This window comes from Syngnathus floridae, chromosome 4, assembly GCF_059516105.1.
Source record: "Syngnathus floridae isolate MCC-2025c chromosome 4, RoL_Sflo_1.0, whole genome shotgun sequence".
NCBI classification, from domain to species: Eukaryota; Metazoa; Chordata; class Actinopteri; order Syngnathiformes; family Syngnathidae; genus Syngnathus; species Syngnathus floridae.
Genome location: NC_142416.1, coordinates 5,225,562 through 5,246,075, shown reverse-complemented (window position 1 = coordinate 5,246,075; position 20,514 = coordinate 5,225,562). Strand labels below are relative to the sequence as shown.

Below are 20,514 nucleotides of genomic sequence, written 5' to 3'. Positions count from 1 at the left end.
TTTTGTCTTAAAGTTTGGTAAAGATTAGGCTGACGGTCAGTCGACATGGCCGCCTGTCTGCCGACAAGTGTATAGTGCCTTAAGTGGGAGGCTTCTGCAAGTGAGAGGGAGGACAAAGATGGCTGCTCAATTCTTAAGCTCCTGCAGACACTCCACTTCTCGCAGAGAAAAAAGACACACAAAGTGTCATACGGAATTATTTTGCTTCCATGGCTGACAGCCAGGACAAGCCCAAAGATATGGCCAACCAAGCCTGTCTTCAAGGTTTGTTATAAAACTATTCTGGCTAGTATGTGGGAACTCATCCAACATGGCTGAACACCTTGCTCACCTGCATCCTAAATTATATCACCAACTTATAGAATTACAAGTTGTGACACATTTCAAACACGTCCCTTCAAATATACAGGTGAGTGTGAATTATTTTGTGATAACCAATCTTTTACCGAACTAACAAGGAATTTGACATTTTGTAGTGGATTAAAAAACAGCACACAACCTCTTAGTAATGTTACACAGAGTCATTCGCAATTAAATAAATAAATCTGCTTGACATCCATCCCAAAGGTTTCTAGTTTTTAAGTGTATTCAGTGAAAATGCGCAAAACGACCGAGCAACTTATCCCCATTGCCAATGGTGATGATTTTGCGAATACTGGGAGGAGTGGAAACCATGAGATGACAATCATACAAGAGCGTCTCTCTGCCACAAGACTGTCGGCTACCTTTCAGCCTCATTTTTTAATTTTACTATATTTTTTATTATTATTTTTGTGTTGTTAATTAGCAGTTTGTAATAGCGATATAAACTAGTTAAGACAAATCAAAACAGCCACCACATCACCACACGCTGCCAGTAAAAACTTCTCAATAAGAGCAATCCAAGGCATCTGTGTGTTCTTGGTACACTGAGGTTTATTTTGAACTGTACGTACCTCTCCACTGCATTACGTGCCAACTGTGCACAAACACGGATGTTTTTTGCTGTTTTTCATCAAGAATAACATTAATGTTCACTTATTTTATTAATTTAAGAACTGTTTCAATTTTTACGTCCCCCTCAAACGCACACTTAATCGTCTGATACTATTTTTGTGCAATATATGTATGGTGTATTTGGTCAAAACATGCAACGTTGTATCCGGTCTTGTCATCATTTATTCCCAAAACGTGTTCCCATAAACAAAATGTGCATTATACTTTTTTCAAAAAGCTTCAAAATCCACCCCTTCCAAGAGTAAAACTTGAAAAAATGTTAAAATGAAATAATATTATATAAATAAAATAATAAATAAATCAAATAAAACTCGATTTGTAGCTTTCTTATTCAGGTTAATTTTTATCAGGTTTATTTTTTTAGATTGATGGAAACCCACCCAATAATGGACGCAATTAAATGGTGTCAAATCCAAGATCACCAGTCACTAGATGTTTGACAATACATGCATTGTCGATGAATCTGAATTCACACATCACAAATTTACACGCGCGCGTGCGTGTGTGTGTGCGTGCGTGAGAGAGAGAGCACGCGTGCGTGTGTGTGTGTGTGTATGTGTGCGTGCTCGTGTTATATAAACTATTAATTACAGTACAAACTCTATCCACATGCATAGGATATTAAATGCATTTTGGTCACTTCATCAAGTATGTAAGTATTGTCGAGAATTATCCCCAGTTTGTCCTCATTGGTGGCTATCGTAATTTGGTTAATATTGCCTATCTCCATTATATTCTGCTGCTCACATGAAATAACCACAAAATCAAAAGCAGACCCTAAAGCTTCCGTTGATTTTACGTGTCTCAAATGCATTCATTGTATGCACCCTAAAAGCTTTACTGAAAGTGAATAGACTGGCCTCAAATGCATCTGTTATGACTTATTTATGTGGTTCTAATTAAATGAGAATTTAGCTCAATATAAGATGACGTACTCTGATGTTATTTGACAATAAAGGCAACTGCAAGCCTTGCTGCCCGTTTGACTGATTTGTCAAGTCATTAACTTGTTGCTCGAGTCAGCCAGTTTCGAAAACCATGATCACAGCCAAAAATATAAGCAAAGGGGGTTAAAGTGAAGAAATATGAGCTATAAGGAAAGACTAAAAGAAACATAACAAATAAGTACGATATGGGGAAAGAGGTTATTATATCTAAAGAAATTAAATGCACAAAGCTATTCTGGGACGGGAAAGCATTTCTCAGCCTCCTTTTTGACACTTGATCGCCAAATGAAGACATGATTGCAAATGAAGCCGAGTCTGCTACTGTTTTAAAAGGCACGCACGCGCACGCCCATACACACCGGAACAACAAAATTGTTTCGCTTTGTGAGTTTAAATTAGGTGAATCGACACGATGAGACGCAATTTACGAGACAGACCGTCCCCTGGGCACGCGGCAAAACAAGCTCGTCTCGTACGCCGTTACAATGCACGGATTTGAAGAACGTGATTTACCTTGTCTGTGTGAATACTCCAGTTTCGGCTGGTTGAAAGGGTTCGAGCTCCCCACAACACATAGGATCCTTTCAGGAACACATGACCACGAGTCGTCCCGCTTACGAATGGGAAAAACACACACCTCTGTCTTTTCTTTTTCTAACTGTCCTTTCTGTCAAGACAGAAACGGAAGAAAATCCTACCTCGATTGTTATTCACGTCTTTCCGTGTTTCTGTCTTTCGGTCAGCCCAGGTCTATCCGCTCACTTCTTGCCAGAGATGGTGATTGAAAAATCACTGAAGAAAACTGAAAATTTTGCAATCTGTGCCGTTCCTGTCTTCGCGGCTTTTTCTTCTGATTTAAATTTGCCAAAAAATTACCTGCCCTTCTTTCATTCTTTACTTGCTACAACCTTTGGTGGAGACTATGAGCGTGTGTGTCTTCTCGCTTGCTTCAACCAGTACAGCTGTGAATGCGCGCGGTTGCTGCGCTCCCTTGCTTGCTCCCTTGTTGCCTTGGTAAATTGTGGAGTCCTCCTGCTCGACGAACTAGGCAGGGGGTGGAGCCACGAGGACAGAAGGGAGCTGAAAGAGTGCGGGGATTGGCTGCTGCATGTCTGCGTCGGAATCTGCTTTTTGCATTTTAGAGGCAAAAGATGGGTCAAGTATCCCCCTTTTTTTTTTCTTTACTTTCTCTCGCTCAGTCTCACACAAACACTCGTACCGCATACGAACGATTCGTGACTTTTTCTCTGCATTTGCATTTTTTGTGCGCGTGGTATCCACAACTGTGCGCCTGTGCATATTAACTCGTGACTACACTACACAACAACATAGCGTGTGCACCCCAGATTTTTGTAAGTGTAATGGGTAGTGCACGGTGAGTGTGCCCACACTTCTAAGCAGTTAAAGGTTTTGGAAGCAGCTGTATAAACCAAAAGCTAAAAGGAGTATCAAATCTGGGTCCTGAAAATTAGCGAACAACTAAATGTCTTATATACTGGGATTGGTACGTGCATCGTCTTTGTCAAATTAAAATTCGGACTGATGACACATTTCACATGTCGGCAATGGGAGTGGGGGGTGCGGGGGATTTGAGAACGAATGCTGCAATAGAACCACTGTTTTTGACTGTGTAGACAATTAAATCAGTGAAACTAAACATTTTAAACAAATCATTCATGAGCGCATTGAGGGCCTGTTTGTGTGACTTTTTATCATTTGAATCCAATTAAATGAAAAAAAAAACAAGATTCATGTGAAAAGTGCCCTTTTTCTCTTTTCCATTCTGAACTAAAAAAAAAGTGGTTGTCAAAGGTCAAATTTGCAATTTGGTACAGATTTTAGAGAGAAACAAAGCATACAAAAAGAATTTGCATTAGTAGGCCATATTAAATGAAGCAATTGGCTGTATCTGGCCCCGGGAATTGCGTTTGACACTTACTATATTCTATGTTTTTTCTAAGAATAGCTTGAAAATAATAAATGCTCAATGAGGCTGAGTTGACAGAAAATAGCCTTTTTTACAGATATGTCAAGTGACTGATCACAGAGAAAATGTGCATAAAAATGAATCCACTTTCACGATGCAAAATAGTTGTTTTGAGATTGAGAGGCAATTCAAATGCTTGAATTGCAATGCTTAAGGCAGCCTATACTGTAGAATTGTGCAAAACTCCCAGCCTCTAAATGCCAATTGTAATGGCAACATCAACAGGGGCAATTATTTATACCACAACCAGCAATTGTCGATTAGAAATATGCAGGTAGATATGCATGGTTAAATTTGTGTAAGGGTTTTCAGGGTACACCGACTTCCTCTAAATTTCAAAAACCTCTAAGTAAATTTCACAAAAGATTCTAAACTCTCTATAAATGTAAGCATGATTTTGTTCTTGTCTCTAAGTGCTCTGTGACTGACTGGTGATCAGTCCAGTGTTGCCCCACATTTCAAAGTCAGCTGGGATCAGCTCCAAGCACACCCACGACACCAGTGACAACACACGCTAAACTTTAGCAGCTAAAATAAAACAATGGATGGTTGAATGAATTGTTTTTCCACATTCAACATTGCTTTGGGTTTACAGAAAGGACTAAAATGCAGATTATTTGAGTTAAAACAATGAATAACAACTTCAAATCCAATTTTCATCAATTCATTTGTATATCATCAATTGATTTTAACACAGTACCAACATATTTCGGCCCTAACCCCAAACACATACAAAAAAGGCATGGATTTATACTTAGTGACCAATATTTTTCAAAGAGAAGGTGGGTGGGGTAGGGGGGGGGATTTTACCACACTAAATGTGAGAAAGTAAGAAAGAGATTTAGCCCTGGAATAACTTATTTTACATTCTGTGCTCTCTGATTGTGTGAGTGGTGTGGACTCACTGGACAGCCTTCGTCTTCTTTTCTTTATCTCCATCACAATCATTCCAGCAGTGAGGTTTTTCTCACACCATTGTATTTGCTGGTACCCCCATACTAACTCACATAATGTAGACCTTCACAGGGTGTGTGCATGATCGATGGAGAGAGAGGAGCTTTGTGCGACTGTGTTTCATGTCGAGTTATTTCTGCCAGTTAAACATCCCATGTTTGACCCCCCGCTGAGTGTTCGTGTGTGTGTGTGTGTGTGTCTGTTTGTGTGTGTGTGTGTGTGTGTGTGTGTGTCCGTGTGAGTGCGTGCGTGCGTGTGTGTGTGTGTGTGTGAGAAAGTGAGAGTGAGAGAGAAAGAGTGCAAGAAATAATCTCCAATCCCTTTAATTCCATACTAGGCAAGTTCACAACTTTAGAGATAGAAAACAATGGAGAGGTGGAAATGAAAGCGGGAAACCAGGAAAAAATGAGAAACACAAGAGAAAGACAGAGGGTCAAAACTGAGGCTGGTTTAAACAAGCCAATGTGATGAATTGTGAGAAAAGCAATGAGGCAAGAATTCACAAAAAGAGGATAGAAAATTAAAGAGCACTTTCGATTTTCAAATCACGCTTTTATCAAGTGGAGAATTGCATTGATGGTGAGATAATTCAACATTACTTCTCACCACCACCAAACCACCCCACCCGGCCCACAATGTGTGTGTGTGTGTGTGTGTGTGTGTGTGTGTGTGTGTGTGTGTGTGTGTGTGTATGTGTGGGTGCGTGGTGTCCATTTGTGTGTCTGCAAGTGCACTATGAATTTGTACATTTCCACCACCTGGCTAGACTACAAAATAACAGTAATCATTGAGACCACTGCTCCCTGTTACTCAGTTAGAAAGAACCCAAAAGTGTGTGTGTGTGTGTGTGTGTGTGTTCGTCGGTGTGCATGTGTGCGTGTGCGTGTGTGTCTGTGTGTGTGTGTGTGTTCAGTGCATGTGGGTGTGTGTGTCTGGGTGTGTGCATGTGTGTGTGTGTATCTGCGTGCATGTGTGTGTCTGCATGTGTGTGTGTCTGCGTGTGTGCGTCCGTGCGTGCGTGCGTGCGTGCGTGTGTGTGTGCATGCATCTACCCTATCAACCTTTGTGAAGTCCAGTCTAATAACAGTGATTGCAAACTTCATTGGGGGTGGACTAAACCATTTACGATAAATGATGGCAACCTGCCAGTTTGTCCACCTGGTATTTAACTGCAACATGCGATCACACCGTGTGTAGATACTTGGGATTTTTTGCTCATCCTGAATTTACCAATAGACAAATACAGTGTTGTATCTGAACGCGTTCAATGTACCAAAGTTCATGAACTTGTTCATATTTTGGACAAATGTGAACTGAACGTAGCGCATTGCTTCCTGAACTTTTTTGTGAAAACGCTCATTCTGGGGCCAATGAATGGGTTTGAAGGGTAGTTTATTTTCAATCAAGGGTGCCAGATTTTCTCTTATTAGACTTGAAAATGAAACATTGCTAAACACACTGCAGACAAGGCGTCATCAAAATGTGACCAAAGCGCAATTGACAGACGCTTAAGTCGATGTAGGTAATCAAGTCGCGTGACGTGCAGCCCCACTCGCCCCTTGTAGTCAAACTGCAACGACGCCATGAGAATATTTAACAATTTTATGAGACGTAGTGCTCTCAATGGCATTGAACCCTGAATTACTCTTAATGAGATTTTTTGTTGTTGTTTTTGTAATTTTGGGGGCTTTTGCACTCTTTTATGTCCCAATTCCTATCACATTTTCTCTTTTTTTGCGCAAACTGGTCAAGAAATAATACATTCACAAAAAATAAAACGTTAGTGAAAGCAAATATAATGTTTAAATGTTTTGCACATTGAATATTTCATTCGAACATCCTGAGTTTCCTACCTCCTACCTACAGCAGATTGTGTTTGCACATTCTGGACCACAGCCATGTCTTAATATCATTTCATTAAACAAAAAGATCATTCCAAAAATGTTCTCTTGTATTTGAGATTGGAGGGTGATAGCAGCACCTCGATACTAATGTGAATAGAATGGCTGAAAACAATCAGAAATGCCGATATGCTTGCAGAGATCTTTTTTTGATTGTGAAAGAAGAAAAGAACTATGAAATTTTCATTTTTGGAACAACGAACTTAGTTAAAAAAATTCAATTATGAACTATGAACCGAACAAGTTCATTCTAAAGTTTGTGAACTGAACTTTGAAGTAATTCGTGTAGAAAATGAACTGGAAAAATATGCTCCATAGAAAACAATGAGAGTCAAATAAAATTATTTAGTTGTGGGAAATGAATAAGGTGCTGTTGGTCGATTTTTTATCTATCACCACAGAAAACAATGTGACTTTATCAGTGACTGTAAAGCTTACAAATCACTACGCACTACGCAGTTACCGTCATCATTCTGTCACAAGTTGTAACTTGTCTAGACTAGCAGCGTGTCGTCGTAGAGTAGACTCGTAGCCGCAAAGATGTCGCGGCATTTTAAATCAGGTAGTGAAAAAAGAAAGCGGCGTCTTCATGACAATGAGCAAAGACAACAGCAGTCAGGTAAGCAAGGCAACGTAACCCATCTCTTTTTATGTTTAGGCTACACATTGCCATTAATTAATTTTACATATTGACTTCTTGACATATTAATTGATATAAAAAACATTTGAGACCAGGTTATTAAAAGGGATTTATTAGGGGGCAGTCTATTAACTGAGGAAATACGGTAAATTTACGTAAGTGCAGTCAATTTGTTGCCTCTATTTACCTATCTACCAACGTGTTATGTTTTTACACTTGTGTAGATCCTGTGGAGCAACTGTTTAAATAAAACTGAGTAATTGTTAATGTTTTTCATATTAAACGTGATTTGAGTAAGTAAAATTTTATCTCTCTGGTCTCTCTTGTGGGGGTAGCTTGACATATTTTTGTGTTGGGGCCCCTGGAGGTCTGAACCTGGATGGATGGATGGATGGATGGATGGATGGATGGATGGATGGATGGATGGATGGATGGATGGATGGATGGATGGATGGATGGATGGATGGATGGATGGATGGACGGACGGATGGACGAACGGATGGACGAACGGATGGACGAACGGATGGATTTTTTATGAATTTTCATATTGTTTGCTGATTTAATCTCATCTAATTTAATTTTAAGAATAATCATAACAATACGGGTGCCATAGTTTTTTTTGTAATGTGTTTTTGTGTTGTGCAATGTGGAAGTGAATCAAAACAAATCATGCATCAAATGTGTACACACCCTTGTTCAAAGTATTTTGTGATAAAAAAAAACGGAAACCTAAATAATTATTTCAAAACTTTTTACACCATGTGACCAAAACCAGTACAACTCAAGTGGGAATAAAGATTTTTTTTAAGAGCACCTTATAAACAACAAAGATAGTATGGCTTCAAATGTGTGCATGCTTTCAAATAACTGGGAATGAGGCTGTGTTCAATATTAAGCAATCACATTTAATTGGGCTTAATCAGAGGCACTTAGAATTGCGGCAGGTGTCTCATTTAACATGAACCACATTATTTCCAGTTAATGTTTATGTTCCCCCTCTAGAACATTTTTTTAATTGAGTTGTACAGGTTTTAGGAAACATTACTGGCGAAAATAGTCTTGAATTGGTTTATCTTGGCCTCTCTCTGTCTTTTTTCTAATAAAAAAACTGGCGTTTGAACAGGAGTGTGAATTATGCATTCGTGTGTGATTACACAAACAACACAAATCGTTGTGCTGTGGCCCGATTAGTGGGGGGGTTGAAATTATAGTAATGATAAAAATGATCATGCATTCAGTTATCGGTATGGATTCAGAAGTTTTTATGCTTGTGCTATCATATTTATAAATAATATTCATATTTATTTATTTATGTATTTATGCATTTACTTATTTCCTTATTTATTTATTTACTTATTTATTAAATTCATTCACCGCACACGTTCGCAAAACTCAGAATCCGTCACATGCATTTATATGAAATCCAGCAAAATCATCTTACGCCAACTGTGCTCCAACTAAAGATTAGTTTATAATACATTCTGCCACCAAAGTAGTTAGGTGCGCCAAGGGTGTGTAAAAGGGTGGTCTGCCCAGTATGGCTTGAGACAGGCTGCCAAATTCCCAACATGCGAAAGGGGGATTGCATCTGCACAAAAATCCAGATGCTCATTTTTACACCCAAGCACACATGCACTGTCTACGGAAATAGAACACAATGTGTTATGAAAGGTGTGTTTATCCTCTCCTAACCAATAACCCCTGAGAGGATTTAATGTTATTGGTGTAATGCATGTTGAGTGTCAACAGCATAATGGCTGATTCAGCCAGTAAACTGATTATTTTTCATCCTCTTTGATGCATCCATCCATCCATCCATCCATCCATCCATCCATCCATCCATCCATCCATCCATCCATCCATCCATCCATCCATCCATCCATCCATCTTCTTCCGCTTATCCGGGTTCAGGTCGCGGGGGCAGCAGCTTCAGGAGGGACTCCCAGACTTCCCTCTCCCCAGCCACTTCATCCAGTTCATCCCGGGGGATCCCAAGGCGTTCCCAGGCCAACTGAGAGACATAGCGTGTCCTGGGTCGTCCCCGGGGTCTCCTACCCGTGGGATATGCCCGGAACACCTCCCCACGGAGGCGTCCAAGGCATCCTGATGAGATGCCCGAGCCACCCCATCTGGCTCCTCTCAACGTGGAGGAGTAGCGACTCTACTCCGAGTCTCACCCTATCTCGAAGGGAGAGCCCGGACATCCTGCGGAGAAAACTCCTTTCGGCCGCTTGTATCCGGGATCTCGTTCTTTCGGTCACGACCCATAGCTTGTGACCATAGGTGAGGGTAGGAGCGTAAATCAATCGGTAAATCAAGAGCTTTGCCTTTTGGCTCAGCTCTCTCTTTACCACGACGGACCGGTACAGAGTCCGCATTACTGCCGATGCTGCACCTATCTGCCTGTCGATCTCGCGCTCCATCCTCCCCTTACTTGTGAACAAGACCCCAAGATACTTAAACTCCTCCACTTGGGTCAGGAGCTCATCCCCGATCCGGAGAGGGCATTCCACCCTTTTCCGATCGAGGACCATGGACTCGGATTTGGAGGTGCTGACCCTCATCCCGACCGCTTCACACTCGGCTGCGAACCGCTCCAGTGAGAGCTGGAGATCACGGCCTGAAGAAGCCAACAGCACCACGTCGTCTGCAAAAAGCAGAGACGCGATGCTGAGGTCCCCAAACCAGACCCCCTCAACGCCTCGGCTGCGCCTTGAAATTCTGTCCATAAAAATTATGAACACAATCGGTGACAAAGGGCAGCCTTGGCGGAGTCCAACCCTCACTGAGAACGAATCCGACTTACTGCCGGAAATGCGGACCAAACTCTGGCATCGGTGATACAGGGACCGAACCGCCCTTATCAGTTGGCTCGGCACCCCGTACTCCTGAAGCACCCTCCACAGAACCTCCCGAGGGACATGGTCGAACGCCTTCTCCAAGTCCACAAAACACATGTGGAGTGGTTGGGCGGATTCCCATGCACCCTCGAGGATCCTGCCGAGGGTGTAGAGCTGGTCCACTGTTCCACAGCCAGGACGAAAGCCACACTGCTCCTCCTGAATCCGAGGTTCGACCTCCCGACGGACCCTCCTCTCCAGTACCCCTGAATAGACCTTACCAGAGAGGCTGAGGAGTGTGATTCCCCTGTAATTGAAACACACCCTCCGGTCCCCCTTCTTAAAGAGGGGAACCACCACCCCAGTCTGCCAATCCAGAGGTGCTGTCCCCGATGTCCACACAATGTTGTAGAGGCGTGTCAGCCATGACAGCCCCACAACATCCAGAGCCCTTAAGAACTCCAGGCGGATCTCATCCACCTCCGGGGCCTTGCCACCAAGGAGTTTTTTAACTACCTCAGTGACTTTGACCCCAGAGATTGGAGAGACCGCCTCAGAGTCCTCAGGCCCTGCTTCCACAATGGAAGGCGTGTAGGTGGAATTGAGGAGGTCTTCGAAGTATTCTCCCCACCGACTCACGACGACCCGAGTCGAGGTCAGCAGCACGCCATCCCCACTGTAAACAGAGTTGACCTTGCACTGCTTCCCCCTCCTGAGACGCTAGATGGTGGACCAGAATTTCCTCGAAGCCGTCCGGAAGTCCTTCTCCATGGCCTCGCCAAACTCCTCCCATGCCCGGGTTTTTGCCTCAGCAACCGCCAAAGCCTCGTTCCGCTTGGCCATCCGGTACCTGTCAGCTGCCTCCGGAGTCCCGCAGGTCAAAACGACCCGATAGGACTCCTTCTTCAGCTTGACGACATCCTTTACCGCCGGTGTCCATCAGCGGGTTCGGGGATTGCCGCCACGACAGGCACCAACGACCTTACGGCCACAGCTCCGTTCGGCCGCCTCAACAATGGAGGCGCGGAACATGGTCTACTCTGACTCAATGCCCCCCGCCTCCCCAAGGACGTGGGAAAAGCTCTGCCGGAGGTGGGAGTTGAAGCTCTTCCTGACAGGGGATTCTGCCAGACGTTCCCAGCAGACCCTCACAGAGCGTTTAGGTCTGCTAGGTCGGACCGGCATCTTCGCCCACCATCGGAGCCAACCCACCACCAGGTGGTGATCAGTTGACAGCTCCGCCCCTCTCTTCGCCCGAGTGTCCAAAACATGTGGCCGCAAATCCAATGACACAACTACAAAGTCGATCATCGAACTGCGGCCTCGGGTGTCCTGGTGCCAAGTGCACACATGGACACCCTTATGTTTGAACATGGTGTTCATTATAGAAAATCTGTGTTGACCACAGAAGTCCAACAATAGAACACCGCTCGGGTTCAGATCGGGGGGGCCGTTCCTCCAAATCACGCCCTTCCAAGTCTCACTGTTATTGCCCACGTGAGCATTGAAGTCACCCAGTAGAACGATGGAGTCCTCAGAAGGAGCGCCCTCCAGCACTTCCTCCAGAGATTCCAAGAAGGGTGGGTACTCTGAGCTGCCGTTTGGTGCATAGACACAAACAACAGTCAAGACCCATCCCCCCACCCGAAGGCGGAGGGAGGCTACCCTCTCGTTCACCGGGGTGAACCCCAATGTGCAGGCGCCCAGCTGGGGGGCAATAAGTATACCCACACCAGCTCGACGCCTCTCATCGTGGGCAACTCCAGAGTGGAAGAGAGTCCAGCCCGTCTCGAGAGGGCTTGTACCGGAACCCATTGTGGAAGGAGCTAAAGGGGTCGAGTGCAAAGTGAGCTGGGCGGCAGCCAAAGGTGGGGACATTGGCGGTCCGATCCCCGGCTGCAGAAGCTGGCTCTTGGGACATGGAATGTCACCTCTCTGGCTGAAAAGGAGCCCGAGCTGGTGTGTGAGGCAGAAAAGTTCCGACTAGTCATAGTCGGACTTACCTCCACACACAGTTTGGGTTCTGGTACAAGCCCTCTTGAGAGGGGCTAGACTCTCTTCCACTCTGGAGTTGCCCACGGTGAGAGGCGTCGAGCAGGTGTGGGCATACGTATTGGCCCCCGGCTGGGCGCCTGCACATTGGGGTTCACCCCGGTGAATGAGAGGGTAGCTTCCCTCCGCCTTCAGGTGGGGGGACGTGTCCTAACTGTTGTTTGGAAGGGCGTGATTGGAAGGAACGGCACCCCCGATCAGAACCTGAGCAGTGTACTATAATTGGACGTCTGAGCTCGACATGGATTGTCAATAATGAACACCATGTTCAAGCATAAGGGTGTCCATTTGTGCACTTGGCACCAGGACACCCTAGGCCGCAGTTCGATGATCGACTGTAGTCGTGTCATCAGATTTGCGACCACATGTTTTGGACACTCGGGCGAAGAGAGGGGCGGAGCTGTCAACTGATCACCACCTGGTGGTGGGTTGGCTCCGATGGTGGGGGAAGATGCTGGTCCGACCATGCAGACCCAAACGTACTGTGAGGGTCTGCTGGGAACGTCTGGCAGAATCCCCTGTCAGGACGAGCTTCAACTCCTACCTCCGGCAGAGCTTTCTCCATGTCCCGGAGGAGACTCATTGAGTCTGACTGGACCATGTTCCGTCCCTCCATTGTTGAGGCAGCCGACCGGAGCTGTGGCCGTGCGGTGGTCTGTACCTGTCGTGGCGGCAACCCGCGAACACGTTGGTGGACACCAGCGGTAAGGGATGCAGTTAAGCTGAAGAAGGTGTCCTATCGGGCCATTTTGGCCTGTGGGACTTCGGAGGCAGCTGACTGGTACCGGACGGCCAAGCGGAACACGGCTTCGGCTGTTGCTGAGGCAAAAACCTGGGCGTGGGAAGAGTTTGGCGAAGTCATGGAGAATGACAGATGGCTTCGAGGAAATTCTGGTATACCATCCGGCAGCTCAGGAGGGGGAAGCATTGCACCATCAACACTGTTTACAGTGGAGATGGAGTTCCACCAACACGTCTTCTATTGTGGAAGCAGAGCCTGGAGACTCTGAGATGGACTCTCCAATCTCTGGGGTCGAAGTCACTGAGGTAGTTAAAAAACTCGGAGGCAAGGCGCCCGGAGTTTTTAAAGGCCTTGGATGTTGTGGGGCTGTCCTGACTGACACACCTCTACAAAAGTGCGTGGACATCGGGGACGGTGCTTCTGGATTGGCAGGCTGGGGTGGTGGTTCCCCTCTTTAAGAAGGGGGACCGGAGGTTGTATTCCTACTACAGATGAATCACACTCCTCAGTCTATTCAGGGGTGCTGGAGAGGAGGGTCCGTCGGCAGGTCAAATCTCGGATTCAGGAGGAGCATTGTGGTTTTTGTTCTGGTCGTGGAACAGTGGACAAGCTCTATACCCTCAGCAGGATCCTCGAGGGTGCATGGGAGTTCGCCCAACCAGTCCACATGTGTTTTGTGGACTTGGAGAAGGCCTTCAACCGCATCCCTTGGGAAGTTCTGTGGAGGGGGCTTCGGGAGTACGGTTTGCTGAACCAACTGATAAGGGTGGTTCGGTCCCTATATCATCGATGCCAGAGTTTGGTCCGTATTTCTGGCAGTAAGTTGGATTCGTTCCCAGTGAGGGTTGGACCCCGCCAAGGCTGCCCTTTGTCACCGATTCTGTTCATAACATTTATGGACAGAATTTCTAGGCGCAGCCGAGACGTTGGGGGTGTCCGGTTTGGGGACCTCAGCATTGCATCTCTGCTTTTTGCAGACGATGTGGTGCTGATCTCCAGCTCTCACTGGAGTGGTTCGCAGCCGAGTGTGAAGCGGTCAGAATGAGGGTCAGCACTTCCAAATCTGAGTCCATAGTCCTCAGTCGGAAAAGGATGGGATGCCCTCCCCTGATTGGGGATGAGATCCTGCCCCAAGTGGAGGAGTTCAAGTATCTTGGGATCCTGTTCAGGAGCGAGGGCAGGATGGAGCGTGAGATCGACAGGCGGATCGGTGCAGTGTTGGCTGTAATGTGGACTCTGTACCGATCCATTGTGGTGAAGAGAGAGCTGAGCTAAAAGGCAAAGCTCCCAATTTACCGGTTAATCTACACTCCCACCCTCACCTATGGTCATGAGCTAAGGGTCGTGACCAAAACAACAAGATCCTTAATACAAGCGTCCGAAATGAGTTTCCTCCGGGCTCTCCCTTAGAGATAGGGTGAGAAGCTCGGTCATTCGGGAGAGACTCGGAGTAGAGCCGCTGCTCCTCCACACTGAGAGGAGCCAGATGAGGTGGCTCGGGCATCTCATCAGGATGCCTCCTGGACGCCTCCCATGTCCCACCGGTAGGAAACCCCGTGGATGACCCAGGATCCGCTGGAGACACTATGTCTCTCAGCTGGCCTGGGAACGCCTCGGGATCCCCCGGGATGAGCTGGGTTAAGTGGCTTGAGAGAGGGAAGTCTGGGAGTCCCTCCCAAAGCTGCTGCCCCCTCGACCCGACCCCGGATAAGCGGAAGATGGATGGATGGATGGATGGATGGATGGATGGATGGATGGATGGATGGATGGATGGATGGATGGATGGATGGACCTTGTACGCCTTCTGGGGATGGCAAGTGTAAGAAGAAGATGCTTACGATAGCAGATAAGGTGAAACGTATAAACATGTTTAAGGGGGATGTTACGTGGTGGTTGGCCGCCATTACAGTATATAAGACTCATATATGTATTACATTGAGAAAGACGAGAAGAATATACGTTTGATTGCGACTCTTAATTATAAGAGGGAGGCAAAAAGGGTCGTAAATTCCACACACTAATGGCATAGCACAGAAAAACACTCCTTTGGATCCCAACATTTTCCGTGAAAAGGCCAGGTGACTGAACAGTCAACTTGGTGACACTAATGCTGGCCCAGATACTGACCTTGATGACCCTCAACCTTGAACTTCGCAGGCATCTCTTTCTACTAGTCAACGTATTCATTTCACTGCTAACAAGGGTTGGTTTGACAAGTTCACGAAGAGATTCAACCTCATGAGTGTTCAGTTCTATGGAGAAACAGCCTCTGCAGACAAAGATGGCGCAGAGTTGTATAAAAATGAGACTTTTAAGTCTATCATTGAAGAAGGGGGCTATTTGCCATAACAGGTGTTCAACATGAACAAGACTGGCCTTTTATGGAAGAGGATGCCATCAAGAGCATTCATCATGAAGGAAGAGGCCAAAGTGCCTGGGTTTAAGGCCTACAAGGATCCCTTCACACTCCAAATGTGTGGCAATGCTGCTGGCCATATGATACAGCCAGCGCTAATTTTTAATTCAAAGGTCCCAAGAGGCCTCAAGATCAAAAACATGACCAGTGTATTGGATGCACAATCCGAAAGCTTGGATAACCATGCTACTGTCGAATGATTGGTTGCTTCATCCCCCGTCAGGGTTTACCTCGCTGAAAAGGGGATACATTTCAATGTGCTACTACTGATGGACAACGTTGGAGGCCACGCACAAGACCTGAGTCTGAAGGTGTGCGCATTGAATTCTTGCCCCCAAGGACCACATCCCTCATCCAACCTATGGACCAGGGTGTTATTTGTGCTTTTAAGGCACTGTACACCATGCAAGACCTGGTTGAATCCATAGACATTGACGTTAACTTTTCAGTGCTGCATTATTGGAGGGAGTTTAATATCACAACGTATAGCACATCGAGAAGGTGCTGACGGAGATGAAGATGGAAACTTTCAATGCCGCCTGGAAGAAATTGTGGCCAGAAGTGGTCCACGACTAAAAGCATATAACTTTGAGGAAATTCATCATTCTGCCATCAGTAACGGCATAAAGCTGGGAAAGCTAGTCTAAGGCTTTTCCGATATGAATGCGGATGGTGTTAACGGGCTCCTCGATTGCCACAGAGAACCGGTAACAGATGAAGATCTGGCTGAGATGACTGGTGAGGACAAAGCAGCCTGGCAACCATAATGCGATCTGCAAAACATGTTCAGAAGATGGTGGAGGAATGATTCGTGCGTCACAGTTCAGAAATGCAATCAACGGAGCCCTGCACATGTATTAAAGCATCTTAACTCAGGGAAAAAAAGCAATGCCTGCAACAGCCTATCACTATGTTCCTGACACGACCACCAAGGGAAGAGTCTGTTGCAATTGAGATTCCGGAGAGTGAGGACAAAGTTATGGAACCACCTGACGAATATGGCATCTGACCTTATGTTAGTAGTACTAATAAATAGGAATGATTCTAAAAGTCAGTTTAACTTTAAAATGTTTGAAAAGTGTTTCAAAATAGAAAAAGTGTTCACAAAATACAAAAAAGTATTTAAAAATACAATACACGGTTAAAAAAAAGTCTTTTGCGGATATCGTAAAAATATTAACTCCACATCGTGAAGTTTGACCTATCACGGGGGTCTTGGAACCAATGATCAGTGATAAACGAGGTATTCCACCAGTATTCCACAGACAACAATGCAAATACACATGCAAGCACACACATGACGAGAGAAGGTACAACAATAAACAATTATTTCAATTAAAGACCTGATATTCCAGGATAATCTCTGTATGTGAACATTTTCCTTTTGTACACACACAGGCATACACACAGACATACACACAGTGCTAAACTATATCAAGTTACACAAGGCCACTGCTTCTCCAGTACATTTGTCAGAGTTTGCTGCTGCTTGCAGGTAGCAAGACACATAAATGCAAACATATTTATTTTCATCAGGCAAGAGCATCAGAGACAACAGGCAAAGGCTTCTAGGAATGTGTCGTCTTCCTGTTGTTTCAAGTGTATGAGTGACCCATAGATTAAAAATATGGACATGCTCCGCAATATTTGACTGAACACAATTACATAAACAATAAAAGGAGGGATCCAGTCAAAATGACTGATGTCTGCCGCAATGTGAAAAACTGTCATGATGCTATCCATTACAGTTTATGATACAGTGTTGATGACAGTTTTTGATACAGTTTTGATGATAGTTTCTTGATTGTATCAAGATGTAAGTTATATATAAGATGTTAGATTTTTTATAGCACGCATTCTCAATTCTCTTTGTGTAATTTACATTTAAACTGTTGCTCGTCCATAATTGTGTGCGTGTGTGTGTGTGTGTGTGTGTGTGTGTGTGTGTGTGTGTGTGTGTGTGTGTTTAGGGGTCGTGGTGACAAAGAGGAAGACTGAGTCATGGTCAGATGGTATGTAGAGTGACTCTGTCACCTTATACTATAGAGTGTAAAATCCACTCACATACAGGGCAAAGCCCACATTGAGTTACAATGTAGAAAGAGGCTGAACATGTATAAGAGGATTACGAAAAGCCTGAGTGTGCAATATAAAAGAGATAATACCTGAAGGGTAACAAGATGGGGAGAATGGGTAGAGAGATGGAGACAATGGAAAGATTCACTGATTTGAATAATGTTTTCACCATGGTTTCACGCAAAACTATTCTTCTCTCTATGTCTGTTTGTAAAAATGTCACTGTTAATGTAGTCTCGCCTTTAAGATGAAGTGATTCGTTAAAAGCCTACATTCACTTATCACACTGATGGAGATGAAAGTAAATCAGGCTATCCATGCATATCCAGAAGAAGGTGTGTCTTAAAGTAGAAGTGTCATTCAAAATCCACCTACTCCGCTGTTGGGGCGCAAGTTGATAACCTGTGCTTGTCCACAGTCATTTGTGTAAGGGCAATATTTAACCACACAACTAAATGCCTAATATATCAATTATATTTGAGGACTCAACTCATTTTGAGACTTGACTTGACTTGACTTGATTTTAAGTGCTTTGTCAAACACACATTAGAAGGACAAAGAATGAATGGTTTATGTCTAACTAGTCAAGTCAAGTCAAGTCAAGTTTATTTGTATAGCCCTAAATCACAAGCAGTCTCAAAGGGCTTTACATAGACAAAAATTGACAATTATTCTCAAAGCATCCCCTGATCTTAAGCTCCCAAAGGGAGTCTATCCCAGTAGTTATCGGGCAGTAGGCCGGGGACACCCTGAACAACCATCCTCACTCGCACTCACACCTATAGGCAATTTGGGGTGCTCAATCAGCCTACCATGCATGTTTTTGGGATGTGGGAGGAAACCAGAGTGCCCGGAGAAAACCCACGCAGGCACAGGGAGAACATGGAAACTCCACACAGGCACACGGAGGGAGAGCGGAGGCTTCGTGGCCATTTGTCTACCGTCGATCATCGGACACAAAGTATGGCTGCGGATCAAGAAGTTTGTACGGCTTCATGCACCAACTGCACCCTTCTCTTAGAGAGGTTGTCCCTGCTAGAGACTGTAGTCAGCCCGCTAGCCCAGTTAGCATTAGCCCCAAGCGGCTTGCTAATCGCGATGCGCCAGGTAGGACGCATAGCCGTCCAAAGTCATCTCGGTCTACTGGCCCTCGCACTTTGGTCATAGGTGACTCCATTACCCGAAATATTACGCTTAAAAATCCAGCCACGGTAATTTGTATTCCTGGGGCCAGAGCACCCGACATAGAAGCTAATCTTAGGGAGCTGACTCGCAATAGGCCTAGTCAACAGCGTAGTTCCAACAACACTAGCTACTCGGACATAGTGATACACGTCGGCTCCAATGATGTTAGGATGAGGCAATCAGAGATCACAAAGAAAAACATAGCGAGGACTTGTGATCTCGCCAGAAAGATGAGTCGGCATCGAGTATTTGTCTCTGGCCCCCTGCTTGGGAGAGGTTTAGTAGATTAGTCTCCCTTAATCGATGGATGGCTGGGTTCTGTAAAAAGCAGACACTGTATTTTATAGATAACTGGTCCTCCTTCTGGGGCCGCCCCAACCTGCTGAGGAAGGACGGCCTTCACCCTAACCGTGAAGGCGCCTTCACTCTTTCTAGGAATATAGATTACTGTTTGAGCCACTCAAGACAGGTCACTTTAGAGCAGGCCGAGGCACAGGTGATTAGCCCACCTGTTAGGATGGGCTTGGAGTCTGTTAAGTTAAAGTTAACTAGCGCTAGGCTAGACTTCCAGCATGCACATCGCTCCTCGTGTAGACTAGAGTGTCACAGTTTGAATACTGCTACAGTACACATAAACACACTTTCTACCGGGGTAGTAGACAAATCCAATCACTCCACCCCGACCGGTTTTGCTGATGAAACGGTGCCTGTTTCAGATAATTTTACATGTGTAACAAATATTTACTATCAAATTCCCACGGTCGTATCGTCCCACCGCGCTAATAAACATTTGAGAGGTGATGTCAGGCCTCGAGAACACAATCTTACTCGCATCTCGTTGAAAAATCCTTCAATAGATACGCACCCTGATCGACCGATTACACTTAAACTCGGTTTTATGAATATTAAATCGCTTCATATGAAAGCAGTTCTCGTTAATGACCTCATCACGGAACATAATCTAAATGTTTTTGGTCTTTGCGAGACCAGGTTAAAACCTAATGAACTGCTGCCGCTTAACGAGGCCTCACCTCCAAATTTTGTGAAATCGCATGTGGCCCGTCCTCGAAAAAAGGGTGGGGGTGTCGCCCTCATCTCAAATTCCGCGCTTAGATTTAGGTCTCGTTCGATTAACGTATTTGTTAGGGTTTTCCAGGTTATCTTTATCATAGGATTATGTTGGAATGCAACAGGTAATAAATACCTTACCTTGTCCTCCTTATCACAAGGTCGTAAAACATCCCCTGAGATGTTTAGACTAGAGGACAAGGGCTTCCTATTCAGTCTACTCTTGCCCCCACTCTTTCTCTTAATAAATATGTCCTTGCAGTTGGGAGAGTTTCAGACTTCATTCCTTGAGCGAGTGAACTCTCCACCTGCAGGTGTCTAAAAGGACTTGCTTGTCTCCCGTGTGGTTCTTGCAAAATAAGTTGGAGTGAGCAAATCTCTAACAGTATTTTAAACATTTGAAGTTATCATTGTCCGATCCACCGCTTTACCGTCATTTTATCTTGCTGTTATTTACCGTCCACCCGGGGCCTACTCTGGCTTCCTGGATGAATTTTCAGAATTCTTGGCTGATCTAGTGACAAATGCGGATAATATAATTATCATGGGCGATTTCAACATCCACATGAATTTACCGTCAGAGCCACTTACTTCGGTGTTTTGACTTTAACTGATTCGTTTGGTTTTACGCAAGCCGTACAGGCAGCAACGCATAAGAATGGAAATACCTTAGATCTGGTATTATCCCGAGGACTTGCAACCTCAAATAT

At 44.9% G+C, this 20,514-nt stretch overlaps 1 protein-coding gene across 9 annotated transcripts in view; it reads right to left on the bottom strand.

Moving 5' to 3' along the window:
- The window catches only part of tenm3 (teneurin transmembrane protein 3), a 404,606-nt gene that overhangs the window by 321,426 nt on the left and 62,666 nt on the right, over positions 1 to 20,514 (bottom strand). Inside the window, exons 1-2 of one of the 9 annotated variants that reach the window (XM_088372492.1) lie at positions 2,642 to 2,999; positions 2,457 to 2,556 (exon numbers count right to left, since the gene is read on the bottom strand). The exons of 7 other annotated variants lie outside the window; for them this stretch is intronic. The gene's annotated coding sequence lies outside the window, so the exon portion shown is untranslated. Of the gene's footprint in view, positions 1 to 2,456; positions 2,557 to 2,641; positions 3,000 to 20,514 lie in introns of those variants that run through there. One more of the 9 variants, XM_088372493.1, reaches the window with a different exon arrangement.